This window comes from Notolepis coatsorum (assembly GCF_963971535.1).
Source record: "Notolepis coatsorum genome assembly, chromosome: 1".
NCBI lineage: Eukaryota > Metazoa > Chordata > Actinopteri > Aulopiformes > Paralepididae > Notolepis > Notolepis coatsorum.
The window spans coordinates 35,131,191-35,146,080 of NC_140165.1; positions in this window are offsets into that span (position 1 = coordinate 35,131,191).

Here is a 14,890-nt window from a genome sequence, read left to right on the forward strand (position 1 = left end):
TGCGCTCTTCTTCGCTCCGTCGCTGCGCTTGGAGGCGTTCTCTTTCAATAGTAAAATGTTCGTGCTCGCTAAGCGCCTGTGCTTGGAGACGGTCGCGTTCACCCTGAAGTCGATCGCGTTCGGTAGAGGCTGTCAGGCGGACGAGGAACGCCTGTTGTAGCATCCTCGCCGCTTCTCTGGGGGAAGGCGGTTGTGGAGGTGAGCCGCTCCTGCGTTGAGCCGTTGAGATAAAAAAAAAGGTCATATTTACCCTAAGGAAGGAATTTCAGGTTACAACACGGCAGCTGCTGACGAAGACCCAGAGGTCAGAAAGGTGACACAGGCTATTTGGAAATCTCCCCTTACACAGAGAACTGCCACTAGTTGAAAAAACAATGCAAAGCAAGGATATACTAAAAGATTTAGCAATTTCATAGGTTACATGTAGGCATAAACTCTTAGAAAACTATTAGAATAACTTAGTCACAATAAAGAATAAAAACTCTTAAAACTAGAAGGTAAAACTATACAGTATTGGTCAAATGTTCATCAGGAAAATAAAGTGTTCTATTAAAGGACGGGGATATATGGTTTGTTGTCAGGACACAAAGTAGTCTGTTTCTTATCTAGACTATGTAAACATTTTGTCACAAGAAGCATGAAGAGATGGCACGCATTAAACTAATCAATGATTAAACAGGCCGGCAAGGTTCTATGGTGAAACGGTTGTGTCAGCAGAAAATGTGTAAGTGGTCACAGGACACCATCAGACAAGTTCCTGCTGGAATGTGACCAAAATAAGGCAGATCATGGACGTGAATAGGCAGGCAGGGTCTCCCCCTCCCTCTCGCTCTCTGTCTCCCCCTCCCCCTCTCTCTCTCTCTCTCTCTTCCTCTGATAAAAAGGGCTGATGGCAACACGAAAGAGACACGACTCACACCAAAAGGGACCTGGAGAGACACACACACCCGGTGACGGGAGCGAGGAGACAAGAGAGGATCCCTGGAGAGCCGAGCCTGAGACTCACACCCAGAAGGGACCTGGAGAAGCGCTGACACACCAGAAAGGACCTGAAGACACAGAGCCATGGGGACAGACGATGATAGAGATCGCATCGCAGCTGGAGCGCTGAAAACCTCCACCGACAGAGGGAGACTCGCCACTCAGGCTACTGAAGAGCCGATGACACAGAGAGCCAATTGAGACCAGATGACCGAGCCGAGGCTCATAGCAGACTCCACCGAGGGTAGATGAAAACCAAGCGCTCCCAAACCTCCAAGGATCCGAAAGCGAGGTTGCCGTGACAACCAGACCACGGACCACTAGAGAGAACGCGTGTTGGCCTGAAAACCAAGACAACAACCAGAGAACAGCACCGAGAGACGATTAGATTGAATGAAAGAGACAATTAGATTGAACCAAAGAGACGATGTACTTGTTGATTCCTAAAGCTGTGGTTTTATTAATAAACACCGCCGCCCGTTGATTTTGACCACGTTGTCCGTCTCCCCTCACTTGAACCGAACATCTAAACTACCTAAACAATGCAGAGGAAAGGGTGATATAGAAAACTATACGATCATTTAGATAGAGATGAATGAAGCAAGAAAGATACTTCAATTGGTCCGTGACCCGTGCTACATTCGACCAGAACCGGTTGAAGACGACGGCAGCCACTTCTCAAGGACACGGAGAGGTTCTCCCCCCATCATCGAAGCCCTCTGCGACTGAATGATCGTCCACTTCAGCCAAGGCCAGCGGGACTAGGTAAGTGATGATGGTGCGTTTAAGATTGGAAATGGTCGAAGCAGTCTCGCATTTTGGGGTTGCTATTGCATTAGGTAGAAATGAGTTGTAAATGGACCAGGATAATGTTGGTGTTGGAGGAGTACCGGGGTCCAGGGTTCACAACCTGGCTCTGGTCTCAGCCACACACCGTCGCTGCACTTAGGAAGCGTAGGGGTTAGGGGATGTTCAGTTAGGATGCCTATAGTTGGTACAAGGCCAAGTGAGGAGAGGAAATAGATGTCTGTATTTAGTTATATCAGCTTAGGGGATAGGCTAGGGATTAGGTAAAATATTTGAGGGGACCGGCGTAGGAGCAGTAGAACGGAGATTGGTCACAGATAGCGGGAAGTGGGACTGTGCGTGACGTAGTGGTTCATTAGAGGGTAAAGCGGAGTAGTCAGATTTTAAAGAGTAGAATAAAAGTACCGTGGTGAAGTACGGGGATAGCCTGGTTCCGCGAAGAGAAACATAGAACAGGGAGATGTTAGGTTCGGGCTAGGATGCTGTAGAAACCACACTTAGAATCGGTGCGACGGAGTAATGGACTTTGGAAGACGTTCCATAAGCGAATTACCACTTCTAGTCCGACGTCATTTAGGCTCAGATTGGCTAAGGTCGATATCTGAAGAACATCAGCCGCGTGGAGGAATGAGGGAATGTAGAGGAAATACAAGCCAACAAGGGGCGCTATTAAATCTCTTCACGGGCTACTATACATGAATGGAGTGGGTTTCTCAGGGGTATAGCAACGCGGACTCAGTAGATATATGAAGCACTTTGGAAGTAGATACTGCACAGGGGATTAGAACATAGGAGGATATTGTGTGAAAAAAGCAAGGAAATGCGTTTGGAATGAATGTGTACAAATGGATGGTATGTTTATGAATGAGACATTGTTTTGCTGAGTATATGTGTTTGAATGGATGAATGTTAGGAGCTCTGAGTGAATGTCAAGGTATTTTTTGTATTATTATGAACCAGGTGGCCAAGGCTGCAGCGGGGAGAAACCACACCCCTGTCCTGCCAGCATTAGCTGAGCGCGACGGGACTAGCGTGTGGTCGCTGTGTTGCGTTTTCGAGTGAATTGAATGAATGGCATGTGTGATGGAACCTAGGAGATGTGTAATGTTCGTTGAAATTTTTCAAATCGGGGCTGTGGAAGTCTAAAAGTAATGTAGTAACGATCAAAGAAAACGGAGAACTTGGAGTTGATGACGTCACTGAGAGCGTCGGAGCTGGGGGTGCGTTTGATATACTGTGTATTTCGGTCAGGCGGGGCCAATCGGGCGAGCGTGCTAGAATAGGGATAATGATATATGTTCTGTGAACGGGGGTTTAATAGGATTAAAGTTATGTTGCGGGGGAAAGCAGGGGTTGTGTAAACGTTGCGTTGTGTTGTGCCGCTCGGATCAACAGGAGACTGGGCCGTTTAGGAGGAGTGATGTTGGATGCTGAGCTAAGCTAATAGGAGCTAGCAGCACTGAGCTAACGAAGCTAAGATGCTAAGCTACCTGTGCTAACAATATAGCATGATTGAACTCTCGGGGAATCTCGCGTGTTGCTACTCTTTGTTGGGCGGGATCTTAGAGAGGCGGTGGACAGGGACTTCCGGTGTAGGGGATTCTGGGAATTGTAGTTTTGTGGTTGAGGTAGAACGTCAAGTTGACGTCTTGGGGTGGTTTACGTAATGACGCACTTGCGGGGGAGGCGTGGGCGCCTCCTACAGGAAGTGGTGAGTGCTGTAGTGCGTTGGTGGTGATGGACAAGACGTTCCAGCGGAGGGCGCTGTTGCCTCTTTTATAGTTTCACCTTTACAGGTGGAACGAGGTGCAGTAAGCAATAGAGAACAGTTGTGGTTATAATAGGTTTTGAGTAGCGGACATCTGTGGGGATTTGTAAATTCTTTATATTCGGTTTTTTCAGTTGTTGATGATGAATGGGTATACTTGTTTGATTATAAATCTGTATTTGTTATGGGCCAGGGGTAATGGCGCTGGTGGGATAGTATGGGATAGATGTGTGAGTTTGTTTGTGACTTTGGTTGCGTGAAACCCCCCCCCCCCCCCCTTTTTTCCTCTGTCTCTTCCTCCCTCGTTCACACTCTCCCCTTCCTCCTTCCCTCCCTCCCTCCCTCTCTCTCTCCCTCCCTCCCTCCCTCCCTCTCCCCCCCCCCCCCCTCCGCTCCATCCCTGTCTCCCAGCTTAACTTTGTGAGATGACGGGTGCACAAAGGGGGTTTTGTTTAGGATAGATTGCCTGATTGATTGATTGATTGAAAATTTTTATTAACAGATTGTAGAATGGGTACAATACGGTACAGCTCGATACACACAATTGTTAAGGGGATGCAGACCAGAGAAAGACTTTCGTCTTGTTTACATCAGGGTCCCCCATTTTCAATTCATCATGGGCGTGGAGTATTGGTTATATTAAAATTGGTTATATTGGTTATATTAGAATAATGTTACTTGCTAAAATAGGATTACATAGAATAAATAGAATATTCATGGTCATTCTTTTGGTCTGATTAAAGTTAAGGTTGATGTAGACGGTTTTGGTAATAGTTAATGTTGCATTGTGTGCCCCCCCCCCCCCCCCCTTCCTCCCCTTAGTCCCTGTATCCCTGTATCCCTCCCTCCTTTTTTCTTTTCCCTTCGCCCCCCCTCTGTCTCTCCTTGTATTTCGCCATCCCTAGATTGCGGCGTGTGTTGTGGGCATTTGGTTGTAGGTTTATTTGAACTACGTTGTTATTGTGTATGTGAAGTAGGTACCGGATGGGCGTTGGCCTGTCTAGGTGCTGGTGGTGGTAGGATGATTTGTGATATTCCTTGGTGGGAAGCTTGGGGTGTTTTCGTTCGGATTCGCGACTGGAGGAAAACGCTTTGGGCTGAAGACGGACGGTTCTTTGTGTATTCAAGGATCTAAAGGATATTGCGGTGGCATAGTGCGGGTGTCCGTGAATTTATTAACGTGGCCAGCTGTACTATGTGTCGGTCGGGGTTTTAGTGATATGAGTTGCTAAAAGTTTATTGTTTTTCCTGATTGGTGGTTGGTAGCAGTAGCAACACTGATTAATTTTTATTAAGTGTTGTGGGGGGTACAAGTGTGTGTATAAGGAGTGAATGAAATTGATGTTGTATGAGGAGTGAAGCAAAAGCGAATAATACATTTAGTCGATACGCTAATCGGAATAATACATTTAGTCGATACGCTAATCGGGCATTTAAAAGTAAGAAATAAGGTTAGGATGAACAGATTCATCAAGCAAGGAGAGGTTGGAACGGATGGAAGACCAGGTTTACAAAGGATTATTAGACAATGGATAGGAAGGGGATTAATGATTATATTTCCCAGGAAATCAGGTGGAGAGAGCACACAGGGGATTGGAAACCTCCAGTGTTCCTGTTGAAGGAACGGACAAAAAACAAGATAAGCTGTATCGTTATTTTTTCAAACAAATCACACTGTGTCTCTCTGAATATTTTAGTATAGTGTTGCCCGACATTTCCAATGCATAACGAATAGTGGGAATAACAGGGAAATGCCACTGTATTAAGTCTGGATGTTTTTGCTTTCTTTCTGTACAGGTGCTCGGCCGGACAGGAGCTCTAACGACTTCCATAACCATCTAGGAAAACGGCTGTAATGAGCCTTGGTATAAGTATGAATGATAAGCCAGTTATCAATCCTTGTCTGCACAGTAAAAATTTGACAGTGTGAGTGTTTTAACTCAAGTAAGTGGTAATAGTGAAAGACAGAGGAACTTGTTTTTTCAAAGTGTTACAGGAGTGTTTGAAAGAGTGAAGTGAATGACAGTAACATAGGAAGTTCACCTTAGTGGAACATTAATAGGAATAACTGAAGCGATAGATGCAATAATAATAGAATAACAACAACGACAATATGGAAAAGGGCCTTAGTGATCGGGCCATTGGGGGGAGTAGGCCGAGAGCCTCTGCAGACATTTCCCAGATAGACTTTACCAGTGATTATAATCTGATTGATTGGGACTTCTCTCATGTGACCAGTACGACAGAAGGACTTGAAATGTTGACTTTGGTTCCGATACAGGGGAGTGAACCAGTGACAACGGTGTTACTCCAACCAGAACCGATTCAAGCTGGAGTGTCCATTGCAGGCGGCTGCGGTTTAACCAAGGGGCAGGAAAAGAGACTGAGGTTACAGCAGTCCCACGAAGTCCACTCTGGCCGGATGGCTGGAACTGAGACCGACAGCAGGTATGGAATACACGAACAGTTTCTACAGCCCACCCGTTTCCCATGTCCACCCTGCCCTCAGCACCAAAGCCAAGATGAGAGGCGGAGGCCAGCGATGGGAAGTCAAACCGCTAGTGCTGAGATGGGGGAAGAGGCAGCATACTATAGACAACGGAGAGCGTTTGTGACAGCTTTCGAACAACACGAGGCAGTTCATCGAGATCTGATGAAGACACAGCTGGAGATCGGTCAAGCCGCACACGAGACTCAGAGACTGGGACGAGAACTGGCGAGAAAGACTGTGCTACTAGAAGCGACAGCTGTTGAGATCATGCTTCGAGCGTCTGACCTAGGCCGCCGAGATCAAAGAGTGCCCTGTGCTCCGTTGCCCGGACAGGGAGCTGGGCCGCAACAGGGTGGGCAGAACCGCAGGAGGGGTGAGTTTCCAGGCCCCTCCCAACAAGAGAAGGCCCGAGGAGAGGCAGCAGAAAAGGACAGGTATGCCCCTCTCTCCTCCAGGCAACAGGACATGCGACCAGAGGACGGGAGAGGGGTGGACCTGGCGAGGACTGTGGGAGGCCAGCCGAGAGACTGTGGGAGTCGTGGTAAACTGGGTAAACTGGAACCCCTGGGATGGCCGGCGTCGGCTGTGTGCTGGAATTGTGAGGAGGTTGGCCATTTCGCTCGGTCATGTTACAAAGGGTGGCGGACTCAGCGAACGTCCAATAAGAAGCGAGAGTCCAAACAGGGTTGCTGGGAATGTGGAGAGTTGGGACATTTTCAGAGGGGGTGTCTGCATAGGTCATAGGTTAATTAAGAGCAAAGCGGAAATGCACAAACAAAGCCTTTTGGGTGTTCGAGTAAATAGAGTTATTGATAAATTAAGATGGAAAATGAGACTGATTAGAATAAGGATAGAGATGAGGATACATAGATAAGGTTTGATTAGGTGTGCAAGTTACTAAAATGGTTTGGAAGACTAACCAGGGTAAGTTGGGGCTGTTGATGGGATGAAGTAACTGGGAAAATTGCATGGGTTAATCTAGACTAACAAAATTTATGGTTTTAGACAGGAACAATGGAACATATAATATTAGACAGAGTTAGAAACAAAGGACTATTTATAGTAGTGATTACAATACTTGATCAAAGGGTGGTCAAAGTTGAATTAAGGAATAAAAAAAAAAAAAAAAAAAAAAAAACACAATTATTATTTCATTACTTATTTTATTTCTTTTTGGATTTCTAATTTTGCTGTCTTAGTTTTGCGGGGGTATTTATGCCTCTAGATGATTGTTAAGTTCTGTTTGATGGGTGTGTAGCATGTAGGCACTCACAGTTTTTTTGTTTATTTTTAATTTTCTTTGTTTTTGGTTGACTATACTTTTTTTTAGGAACTGGCTGGCTGGGAGGGGTCTCTCGCCGGTCAGGGATAGCAGGTGGTGGTGACACAGCGGGACTGGTAGGAGGTCTGATATAATGAGCTGGAAACTGGGAATGGACGGGAGCTGGTTCATGGTTTGTTTTCCGCTCATTAAGACTCCAGATGTAGAATCTGGAGGGTTGTGTCACTTTTTGGGTTATGATAAGTGTTGGGTAGGGAGGAGGTGGGCACTCCGAACCTCTACCCATCAACAGGCGGCGGTGGAATCGGAAGGTTCCCTGGGCACGTTAAATCTATCATATAGTGCTGGGGAGTGACTGAAGGCCCTCGTGTCTGGCAAGATGACCAACATCTTACTGTGTTACCGTCTAGTCGGCCCAGATAACGTCGCATGTAATGTATATGTGGGCACTGGGTGGTAGGTGGACGACGGTCCAAACCTAGTAGTGGGGCAGTGCGCCGGAAGGGGCACAGCACCTGCTTTGAACAGGCCAGGCTGGTGAAAACGGTCAAAGTTTCCATACCCAAAGCAAGTGGGATGGGGAGCAGACCGTAGGTTTCAAAACTGAGTGGCTGGGAGGTACTACGGACCTCAGCTGCTTGGGGTCCTGACTTGATGATGGACTATGAGATCTCTATCGACTGCGTCACCGGTCGGTCCGATGAGCATTATGACCCTATTGGCATAAATGCGTCGGGCTCAATGTACAGTCAGGCCACAGTAAGCCGAAACCGAATGCGTTAGTAGGCGAGTTGTGCTTCTGTGATCAGCAGGTTTGAAAAGAACCACTGGGAAGCAGAAGGGTGAGGGGTGTCAATTCAGAGGAATCTGGATTGTCTCTCCTAAGATTGGAAAGGGACCCAGCCTTAAACTGCACCTGAAGGTAAAATAAGGGGACTTCTTCTGTTCATGAGAGGAGACCTTGGCCTGGAAGTGGAGACCTGTATCTCTGTTGGGGGAGAGGGGCCGGCGTCGGGCAAGGCAGCCAAGGCTGGTTGTACCGTCATAGCGGACTGCCTAAACCTTACGGGGAGAGGTGCATCTAAGTAGGGGAAGGAGTGCATCCGAACGGGAGGAGGGTACTCTTAACTGGAAGGAGGTTAAAAGGGTCAAAGCGGAAACATTTCTCTGTCTGTAGGAAGCTCTGTAGGTTTTTGGTCGCAATTTGGCCAGTTAGTGTTCGTGTAGAGTGCAGACATGTGAATTTGATGATTGACTTATGGAGGACTCTGCACCGGCTTGTTGAAAGCTGGCGGAGTGTGTGTGATGTGTGTTTAAAGGAACTGTGGTTTGTTGACCATGCACATAGGTTCTGTTGGTGATTGGCCTCGTCTAGAGCTGACTGTCCGGACCGAGGAGCTGTCGGGAAACGAGGTATTTGATAGTGAAATAATGGATATTCCACTGTCAAGGGTGGAGGTAGTTGTGTTGATCTTGAGATATTGAATCTAGTAAAACAGTACAGCACAAAAAGAAATGAGACAAAGATGATTTGATTGAATGCTAACGTAAGAAGCTGTGAAATACATAGATAATTAATTGGAGAAAAATGTATTGTCAGAATGCAGAACAGTAAAGATGTATCTGCGAAAATAAAAGTTTCCAATCTATTGTGTGTTTTGTAAATAATAATCCAAAATGCAAAAAAGGACAGAGGGAAAATCGTTTCCTTCTGTGGAGAATCGGAGCAGGACAGAGATCTACATGCATACAACGAAGAGGCGGTGATTAGCACAAAATACAACAAGAAGAAACAAAACGGTCAAAAACGAGTTAGCAGTAAAGGCCTCAGGAGGTTTAAACAGGGATAACTGACAGGGATGAAAGCGAAGAATAATTGAGGCCTCAGTGGTCTTTTCAAGGAGAAGAGATGATTTATGTTTGCTTGTTTGAATTTCCCTCAAATGTTTAGAGAGTTAATCTTTTAGTGGTGTGATGTATTAATCTTTTCTTGCAGAGTCCATTACACAAAATAGACATTTAAGCTAATTACATGGATAAAATAGTCTAAACAAAAAAGCTATTATTGAAAGAGTGTTTCTTGTAAAAACAGGAACAGCTTTCTTAGACTGGATGTCATAATAATAACTGATAATGTGTATAAACTGTGAAAGGAGGAAAAGGTAGGTGAAATGATGATTTTGTAACTGTACAGATGGAAAGGGGTTTTGTAGTTCGATTTGGGTAAATTTTGGATTTTTTTGAAAATTTTAGAAAATATTAGCAAAAATCATGATTATGATTTTTAACATGTTTAATTTAGAAAATTAATGTTGTATAGTGGGTTATTAAACCCCCTAAGGGTGGATTGTCGTATATTTCTAAATGAAAACATGAACATAGCCAACTGAAATGTACAAGGTAATGATTAGAAAGACAAAATGCTGATTGATAGAAGGGCCATTTAGATATCCCCATGTGAGTTATTTTTGTGACCCTAGGCTTGAGAGGGAGATCACCCCGCACTCAGCCAAATGGAGGACAATCTGGAGGGCAAAAGACTGTTTATGATGTTAATGCACATTCCACTGGTTGGTTAGCAGCTGTGGTTTAGGCCACCTCCAACTGACAAGAGAGGAAATCATTATCGTTGAAACAGGAACGAAACTCAGAATAGCCGTTGAGATCAAAAAAAGGTCATATTTACCCTAAGGAAGGAATTTCAGGTTACAACACGGCAGCTGCTGACGAAGACCCAGAGGTCAGAAAGGTGACACAGGCTATTTGGAAATCTCCCCTTACACAGAGAACTGCCACTAGTTGAAAAAACAATGCAAAGCAAGGATATACTAAAAGATTTAGCAATTTCATAGGTTACATGTAGGCATAAACTCTTAGAAAACTATTAGAATAACTTAGTCACAATAAAGAATAAAAACTCTTAAAACTAGAAGGTAAAACTATACAGTATTGGTCAAATGTTCATCAGGAAAATAAAGTGTTCTATTAAAGGACGGGGATATATGGTTTGTTGTCAGGACACAAAGTAGTCTGTTTCTTATCTTACTATGTAAACATTTTGTCACAAGAAGCATGAAGAGATGGCACGCATTAAACTAATCAATGATTAAACAGGCCGGCAAGGTTCTATGGTGAAACGGTTGTGTCAGCAGAAAATGTGTAAGTGGTCACAGGACACCATCAGACAAGTTCCTGCTGGAATGTGACCAAAATAAGGCAGATCATGGACGTGAATAGGCAGGCAGGGTCTCCCCCTCCCTCTCGCTCTCTGTCTCCCCCTCCCCCTCTCTCTCTCTCTCTCTCTTCCTCTGATAAAAAGGGCTGATGGCAACACGAAAGAGACACGACTCACACCAAAAGGGACCTGGAGAGACACACACACCCGGTGACGGGAGCGAGGAGACAAGAGAGGATCCCTGGAGAGCCGAGCCTGAGACTCACACCCAGAAGGGACCTGGAGAAGCGCTGACACACCAGAAAGGACCTGAAGACACAGAGCCATGGGGACAGACGATGATAGAGATCGCATCGCAGCTGGAGCGCTGAAAACCTCCACCGACAGAGGGAGACTCGCCACTCAGGCTACTGAAGAGCCGATGACACAGAGAGCCAATTGAGACCAGATGACCGAGCCGAGGCTCATAGCAGACTCCACCGAGGGTAGATGAAAACCAAGCGCTCCCAAACCTCCAAGGATCCGAAAGCGAGGTTGCCGTGACAACCAGACCACGGACCACTAGAGAGAACGCGTGTTGGCCTGAAAACCAAGACAACAACCAGAGAACAGCACCGAGAGACGATTAGATTGAATGAAAGAGACAATTAGATTGAACCAAAGAGACGATGTACTTGTTGATTCCTAAAGCTGTGGTTTTATTAATAAACACCGCCGCCCGTTGATTTTGACCACGTTGTCCGTCTCCCCTCACTTGAACCGAACATCTAAACTACCTAAACAATGCAGAGGAAAGGGTGATATAGAAAACTATACGATCATTTAGATAGAGATGAATGAAGAAAGAAAGATACTTCACTACTTTTACCGCGTTTACCGTTTGTCGAAGGCTAGGTAGTTGACTGACAGTGTAAGCCTCTAAGTACTGAGGTGTCTGTCGTCTGCGCCGCGGGCGTTCTAGGTTAGGAGGATCGTTTCGTGGAGTGTTCATCATAGGCCATTTCGATATTAATAACACTATATTAATATTACACTAGTTACCTTCCGGCTCGAAGGACCAATTGTAACTGAGGGGTACAATTCCCTGACTGTATTGTTAGATATGATATTTAATACCACTACCTCATGTACTTTAACTTCTGGCCACCCAGTACAAGATATAAGTATGATGAACACTTTCCCACCTGATGAAACGAATCCACACAAATGTACCAAATCGAAGGTTTAATACAGCAAAGGGTGTATACAACGATCACTTAATTACATTTATGATTTGAAATATGAAATATGCACTTTTATGGCAAATGAGTATTCGTAGGTAAATCAACATTGAATGTCCAATCTCTGGTTGCGCAGGGAGTAAGTATACAACCTGGAATATTTAGGAAAACGATAGCAATGGTACTTAAATGATTATAGCTGGATACACTAAGGGGGGGGGGGGGTCCCGCTGGTTGTAAGACAGTAGGAGGGGGGGGTTAGAGAAGCCGCTGGCGGTATCCCATCTGGCCGATGGTGTCTTGGGAGAATCCAAAGTCTTGGACACGGTGCCCACAGAACCTCGGGCCGCAGACGAATACAGCTGGACCCTCTGTGGACGGTATCTGCCGGTCCACAACGGAGAGACGTGAGGCTCACTGTAGTCGAGCGCCGTCTCACCTGGAGTCCTCTCCGGGGGGTAATTCCAACACTCCGCAGTGTTGGCCTTTATCCATGGAATAATCAAAGCACACAAAGCATAATCCAAGCCGTGGAAGGCTCGCCGTCGTCCGGGTAGAGTAATCCAATATACAGGTCCAGTCGCTCTTGGCCCGGAGCTCCTCGGATGCAATCACCACTAGGGGTCTGACCAGCCTGGTTAAGCGTCCAGATAACGTCAGGAACGATGGGGGTACTGATAACTTTAGAACTCTAACCGAACGATGCACCATACATAAATAGACTATTATTAGCTTAATAGAATACGTCCAACTCGGCGGTATAGTGCCAAACTATGACTATTCAACTATTAATCTACACGATATCTCAATGCCTATTCTGGGCCACGTAGGCCTTACTACACCGCACGTGCGTCGTGGGGAGGCTTTGCGTCTGTCACTCTGTTGGAGGGTAAAGAACTGGACTAAAAGAAAGTTCTACTTTACTTGCGCCATATATATATGCGCTATGAACAAATAGTACCATACGTATTTCGCCCGACATATTACTGCGCGGAACCGGGGGTTGCCACGACATGTTAGGCGGCACGATTGAACTTGGACCTAGGGGTATGGCAACCTGGCGCCAGGTTCTCGTCCAATGGTAGAATGAAACTATTATGGGCTGTTTAGTAGAAACGGGGATATTCAATGCATATTGTACAAGGAATATACAGGGGATATCAAACGATATACAAATACAATTAAATATATATATATAAATAAATATACATATTCGGTTTAATCTGATCCTTCACAACAACGAGTCAGAAGCCTCCTTTAACTCTAATACGAGTTAGAAGCCTCCTTTAACTCTAATACGAGTTAGAAGCCTCCTTTAACTCTAATACGAGTTAGAAGCCTCCTTAAGCTCTAATACGAGTTAGAAGCCTCCTTAAACTCTACGAGTCAGAAGCCTCCTTTAACTCTAATACGAGTTAGAAGCCTCCTTTAACTCTAATACGAGTTAGAAGCCTCCTTTAACTCTAATACGAGTTAGAAGCCTCCTTTAACTCTAATACGAGTCAGAAGCCTCCTTTAACTCTAATACGAGTTAGAAGCCTCCTTTAACTCTAATACGAGTCAGAAGCCTCCTTTAACTCTAATACGAGTTAGAAGCCTCCTTAAGCTCTACGAGTCAGAAGCCTCCTACTCTGAAAAAAACACGTATTGGGGCGATTTTCCAAGATTGCACCAGCAAATACAAAATATATAACAAACATGCATGTGTACATACCCTGTATCACACACAAGCACACACATTCATGCTTGCATACACATGTGCTTGTACGCAGACACACACACGAGCACACAAAGAAACAATGATTGGGGCCACTTCTTCAGGAATCTTTTTTTAACACTAACATTTAACAACCCCTATCATCTTCTCTTGAATGGAAGCGATTACAAAGAGCCCCAGCGGGATCACACCTGAAGACAATTCCTACATCTTCTCAGTGAAAACAAAAAAACTAAAAGTCTTAATTGTCTTTTCTCTCACTCTTTTTTTAGTAAGCAACACGGCTGGCGGTAATTTTGTCTTGTGTAACCAGACCGTCTCCCTTTTGTCAAAACGATGCTCTTTATTTCCCAAGTGGACCGTAATGAGCTGAAAATTATACGTTCACCAAATTCACAACAAAACCACTCGCGTCGTCGTGCCTGTTCAAATAAGAAGGGCCATGCAATTAAGCACAGTGTTGAAACGCAGCCCTTTGCATTAATAATCCCGCTAAATACCTCTGGAGATTAATGTTTAGTAAGTACAGCACAGTACAAACCTTCAAATCAGCACAATTCAGACAACAGCGTGCGTCCGATCGTCTCATTAAAACGTTGCTCAGCCTTCCTTGACAAATCTCAAGCCCCGCCCTCGTTTCTCAATCTCAAGCCCCGCCCTCGTTTCTCAATCTCAAGCCCCGCCCTCGTTTCTCAATCTCAAGCCCCGCCCTCGTTTCTCAATCTCAAGCCCCGCCCTCGTTTCTCAATCTCAAGCCCCGCCCTCGTTTCTCAATCTCAAGACCCGCCCTCGTTTCTCAATCTCAAGCCCCGCCCTCGTTTCTCAATCTCAAGACCCGCCCTCGTTTCTCAATCTCAAGACCCGCCCTCGTTTCTCAATCCTCCAATCGCAAACCTTCACTTTGCCATGTGCCGCTCACTCTTACAATGTCTTAATAATTTCATTAAAGAACTGATTGCGGTAAATGCCACATGCTGGTTTAGAAGATTGCAACTAAACCTGTTGGAGCTTGGAGATCTAGGGGTTAGTGGGGTCTGTCTGTCTGTCTGTCTGTCTGTCTGTCTGTCTGTCTGTCTGTCTGTCTGTCTGTCTGTCTGTCTGTCTGTCTGTCTGTCTGTCTGTCTGTCTGTCTGTCTGTCTGTCTGTCTGTCTGTCTGTCTGTCTGTCTGTCTGTCTGTCTGTCTGTCTGTCTGTCTGTCTGTCTGTCTGTCTGTCTGTCTGTCTGTCTGCTCTCTCTCTCTCTCTCTCTCTCTCTCTCTCTCTCTCTCTCTCTCTCTCTCTCTCTCTCTCTCTCTCTCTCTCTCTCTCTCTCTCTCTCTCACTGCTCGTCCTCTGTGATTGTGTTCCATAATGGCTGCTTAGAGGTCTGGGAGTGCAGTCTGAAGCCCTTGCTCGGCCTGTGATTACATCTCACACATCACAACAGGCCTCTGGCTCTTGGCATCCAAG